Genomic DNA, 6,146 nt, shown 5'->3' on the forward strand with positions numbered 1-6,146 from the left:
ACTAACTGTTCTTTGGCAGCCTTGAATGCTGCTGCACTCTCTGGTGTCCATTTCCATTCGACTTCCTTCTTCAGGAGTTGGTGTAGTGGCTGCAATATGGTCGACAGATCTTTCATGAAACGGCCATAATAGTTTAACAGTCCTAGGAATGACCGTAGCTCTGTGACGTTTGTGGGCTGGGGTGCATTTACGATGGCGGCAACCTTTGTCTCAGTGGGGTGAAGTCCCTCTTTATCTATCAGATGCCCCAGGTACTCTACTTTCTCCTGCATGAAGTCACATTTTGCTCTTTTCACTCTTACCCCGTAGCTCTCCAGTCGGCTCAAAACCTCATCTAGGTTCCTCAGGTGCTCCTCTCTTGTTCTGCCTGTGACTAGTATGTCATCGAGGAAGCAGGTCACATGCTCTAAGCCTTGTAGTATCTGGTCCATCACATTCTGGAACATAGAAGGTGCACTCGACACTCCATATGAAAGTCTGTGATAAACATACAGTCCTTTGTGGGTATTTATTGTTAAATACTTCTCTGAGTCCTTCTCTAACTCAAGCTGTTGGTAGGCATATGAGAGATCTAATTTGCTAAAGAGAGTGCCCCCGGCCAGTGTGGCGAAGAGATCCTCGGCATTCGGTAGTGGATAGGTCTCCTCTTCCACACTCTGATTAACCGTGACTTTATAGTCTCCACAGATACGAATTGACTTGTCTGATTTGGGTACAACTACTATCGGGGCAGCCCACTGACTATGGTCTATCTTTGAGATAATACCAGCTTTTTCCAGCCTATCTAGCTCTTTTTCAACTGTGTCTTTTAGTGCGTATGGCACTGGTCTTGCCTTTCTGAAGACATGTTTTGTATCTGGCTTCACTTTGATATTTGCCTTAAATTCACGAATAGTGCCAGGCTCCTCAGCAAATACTGCTTTGTGTCTCTGTAACACTGCCTCTACATCTGTGTTATCACTGCCCCCTGCTGGTGTAACTGAGAATATGCTTGCCCAGTCTAGTTTAAAATTGGCCAGCCAGTTACGGCCAAAGAGGGCTGGTCTGTCACCTTTCACAATCACAAGAGGTAAATCTCCACTCTGGTTGTCATATTTCGCATTGACAGTCACTTGGCCCATCAAGGGAATGTTCTCACCGGAAAAGGTTGACAGACGCACTTTACTTTCTTTCAGTGGCAGGTGTGAGAGATGTTCCTTGTACACTATCTCAGATACCAGGGTTACGGCAGCTGCTGTGTCAAGCTGCATATCTACAGGGTTTCCTTCTAACTTAATACTGACCTTAATGTCCTTTTTTCCATTACCAACTGTATTCGTGGAGTACACTGTATTCATCGGATACGCACCAAACAGTTCATCCTCATTTCCATCTCCTCTCTCACTTGGACTGTGGTCTTCAGCCACATACTGTGTATGTCCCTGTCTATTTTTAGTTTTACACATTCTTGCTATGTGCCCTACCTTGGAACACTTGTGGCATGTCTCGGTTTTATACCTACATACTTGAGCTGCATGGTTGTTACCTCCACATCGGTAACAGGGTTGGTGCGTTTCTGTTCTCTGTGGTCTAGAGTTGTCATTGGTAGGTTGCTTGCTTTTCCACTCGCTGGTGGACGACTTGCTTCTCCACACACCCTTGCTTGTTCTCTTCTTGTCTATCTTATTCACAGTTGCAGCTCCGCTTGGTTTGCTGGCAAATTCCAGCGTATTCTTTGACGCCATTTCCATAGATAAGGCCAGCTCACATGCTTTTGCAAAAGTCAGATTGTGTTCTGCGAGCAACTTTCTCTGAATAGCCTCCACCTTTAAACCACTAACAAATCGGTCTCTCAGTGCTTCATTTAAATGCTGACCGAATTCACAATGTGTGGACAAGTGCTTTAAAGCAACCACATAATCACACACTGACTCATTTTCTAGTTGGTTTCTTTTCTGAAATCTAAAACGTTCAGCTATGATTAGTGGCTTGGGTTTATAATGGGATGCTAGTTTCCCGCTCAGTACTGCATACGTGAGGCTACTCGGTTTTTCTGGTATGCAGAGGTTCTTTAGTAGGCCATAGGCTTCTGCGCCTATCACAGACAGGAAAACATTGGCTTTCTTACCGTCCTCCACTTCATTAACGATCATCCATTGCTCCAATCTTTCAAGGTACGACTCGAAGTCCTCTTTACCTTCCTTGTATTCAGCAATATTGCCGATGAAATGCGCCATGCTTGTGCTTGGCTTGGCTAGCTAGTCTTTTCTTGCTAGCTGGCTGGAAGCTAGCTTGTGGCGTCACGTTGCTTCGTCCGCTTTTATTAACTACCGGGATTACCTTCTCACATTAAAGGTATCCCATCCGTCGTCGCCACTGTAATATATTCGCTATATTATCTGGATGTATCCTATACTGCTAATATATCCATAACAGTGATTTGAGCCGAAGACCAATTCCCAACGTCTTGTCCTCTTTATTGTAGCTCTCCGACTGTCGCAGCAGTCAACATCCGGGGTATATGAGAGCCTAGCTTAACCACCACTAGATAGCGCTGTTGGTCTACTACACAGACGATCTCTGATATGTTCATCCCTCTTGTCCCCAAACTCACAGTGTTCAGACAGCTCATACAATGTCCGGATGTACATCTCCGCTGTCTCTCCTGGCTGCTGGCTACGTTGATAGAAGCACGCCCTCTCATGTATGATGTTACGGGGGGAATAAAGTAGTCGTCGAACTTTTTCAGTACGATATCATAGTCCACTTTATCATCCTCCGCCGCGAAGTCAAACGAGCTGAATATCTTTTCAACCTCGCCTCCCATTGCATAAATCAGCGAACTCACTTGAATCTCCCCGTCGTCTTTATCCAGCTGTGTCGCGAGCCTGAAGCGCGAAAACCGTTGTTTCCACTCCGGCCATTCAACGGGGCAGTCAAACTTGAATTCACTCGGCGGATTAAACTTCGGCATGACCGCTCGTGTTCAGATACACAGACTATTCTGACACCATGTAATGTCCGTAGACGCCTTGTCTTACTGACATAAGAATAATTCAAGAATGAGCCGACTTCGTAGGTTCTTAACTGTGTAGCTTTTACTAGCGTTCATCCAACATACAACCTTCATAACATGAGTGTCTAACTTCCTGTATACGTCACACGCACTGCACATACACCCGTGAGTAGGTCAAGTTAAACACGTGACACAACGTGTCTACTTATTCATGTACATTACACTACCCCCCTCCTTCGGGAAGCGCATCCACGCGCTTAAGCATATCAGCTCCTTCACGCCTCTGGGTGCATACGCTTCCGATGGCCTTACGGTCTCACCATCCCACTTCTGACACCGATGTAGCGAATTCAGGGGGGCAGCCCGGGAACCGTCGCCGCCGGGACGCGAACCCGTGTCTCTCACACCGCAAGCGACAACGTTAACCAGTCGACTAAAGAATCTAACCCATTAGCCAAGGGCCAACGTGTCTACTTATTCGTGTACGTTACAATATCCTAAATGAATTTCAACTAAATGTCTATGAATGTTAGGTGTGTAACTGAATTTTAGCCAGGGCTACAACTCTTTACATAGATGGCTTCTTTGACTCCCCGTTCAAACCAGCGTTCCTTCCTATCAAGGATGTGTACATCCTCATCCTTGAACGAATGGCAGCTGGCCTGTCGATGGGTGTAGACCACAGACTCCTGTCCTGACGAGGTAGCTCTTGAAAGGTTGCCCTATGAAACTGGTTGCTGGTTTCGGTTGTGGCGCAGCTGTGCCAGTGTCGGTAGTTATGCAACTGTGCTATCCATAAGGTTGAGGATACCTGCAGTCAGCTGAAACTGAGGACGTCTCTTAGATGAGTGATTAACGTTTCTCCCACTAAACTTTGTGTCCAGATGGTCTTTTAGTTGTTCTCTGGGTGAGGGCAAAAAAAACTATGGGGAGGCAGCATTTAGTGTTTATAGTCCTCGTCTCTGGAACAGCCTGCCAGAGGAGCTGAGGACATCACAATCTGTAAACACCTTTAAAAGAAATCTTAAGAAAAACCTTTTTAGCTTTTAGCTTAGCATTCTCTCAATCCATTTTATTTTAATATACTGTGGTGCTTGAAAGTTTGTGAACCCTTTAGAATTTTCTAGATTTCTGCATAAATATGACCTAAAACATCATCAGATTTTCACACAAGTCCTAAAAGTAGATAAAGAGAACCCAATTAAACAGATGAGACAAAAATATTATTCTGGATCATTTATTTATTGAGGAAAATTATCGAATATTACATATCTGTGAGTGGCAAAAGTATCTGAACCTTTGCTTTCAGTATCTGGTGTGACCCTCCCCCCCAGTAATAACTGCAACGAAACGTTTCTGGTAATCAGTCCTGCACATCGGCTTTGAGGATATTTTTTTTATCATCACTCTCAATATATTTACCATCTTTGTGTATGTTTAAAAAAATATATAGTACCATGCTTTCCATCCTTACATCTCTTTTTATTCTAATAATAAATCTGTCCATTTTGAGAGGGGTGGAGGTCGAGACAATATTTGATATAACCATACAATACATGATATAACCGTGCCTTTCTGACTAGACGAAGCTAGTCTAGCTTCGTCTAGTCAGAAAGGCACGAACTGAGGAAGCCTCATGGATGAGAGGCGAAACGTCTTCACGGATATATACCAAGTCCAGTTGCACTTGATTCAACTCCTTTGGATAACCATGACCTGGATGAATGAGAACATTCACAGACAATAAGGTTCTTATGCTGGAATGCAGTGTTTCCCTTTCTCCAAACATAACACTTCTCATTTAAACCAAAAAGTTCTATTTTGATCTCATCCATCCACAAAACGTTTTTCCAATAGCCTTCTGGCTTGTGCACGTGATCTTTAGCAAACTGCAGATGGGCAGCAATGGTCTTTTTGCTTTTTTTCTGCTGAGGTCCTCAGAAATCTCCTTTATTCTTGCCATGATACACTTCCACAAATATGTGTAAAGATCGGACTTTGATAGATTCCTGTGCTTTAAATAAAACAGGGCACCCACTCACACCTGATTGTCATCCCATTGGTTGAAAACACCTGACTCTAATTTCACTTTCAAATTAACTGCTAATCCTAGGTTCACATACTTTTGCCACTCACAGATATGTAATGTTGGATCATTTCCCTCAATAAATAAATAACCAAGTATAATATATTTGTCTCATTTGTTTAATTTGGGTTCTGTTTATCTACTTTTAGGACCTGTGTGAAAATCTGATGATGTTTTATGTCATATTTATGCAGAAATCTAGAAAATTCTAACGGGTTCACAAACTTTCAAGCACCACTGTACCCTCCGGGTGCTCATGTTTCCTCCCACAATCCAAAGACATGCAGGTCAGGTGAATCGGCCATACTAAATTGTCCCTAGGTGTGAATGTGTGTGTGTGTGTGTGTGTGTGTGTGTGTGTGTGTGTGTGTGTGTGTGTGTGTGTGTGTGTGTGTGTGTGTGTCAGTCAGCCGGCCCTGTGATGGCCTGGCGGCCTGTCCAGGGTGTCTCCCCGCCTGTCACCCAATGACTGCTGAGATAGGCTCCGTGACCCCGAGAGCAGGATAAGCGGTTTGGATAATGGATGGATGGATATATTATAGTCATTTTAATAAAAAACTACAGGCAGAACTTTCATTCATCCAACCTGTAATTGAAAATGAATACCCTCTTCTACTGTGCTACACTGGTCTCTCTGGTCTACCATGTCTTTTATTTCCTATATTGTAATTTCCTTATATTATCATTTATTTTCACTGTATGCCTGTATTTTATTGTTTTGTTGTATTTTCACTGCGTTGTTAAACACCTTGTATTGCAAATTTGCAAGAAAAGTGCATATAGATTAAGTTTGATTGGTTGACTAACCGACTGATTGATTGATCTACTGTCGATTGACCGACTGACTGGTCGATTGATCGATTGATTGATTGATACTACTTGCATGGATGAGTTGGCAGCTTGAAATACAAAGAACCCTTATGTAAAGTTTCAGGCACAATTTTTGAGAAATCTGTTAGTATTTTTGCATAGCTGGTCTACTGCCACTGGAAGGCGCCATGCAGTCTACTGGAAGTGATATGTGAAGTCTCACAGTCTTCAGTGCTAAAGGGGAAAAACATGTAA

This window comes from Lampris incognitus, chromosome 2, assembly GCF_029633865.1.
Source record: "Lampris incognitus isolate fLamInc1 chromosome 2, fLamInc1.hap2, whole genome shotgun sequence".
Classification (NCBI taxonomy): Eukaryota; Metazoa; Chordata; class Actinopteri; order Lampriformes; family Lampridae; genus Lampris; species Lampris incognitus.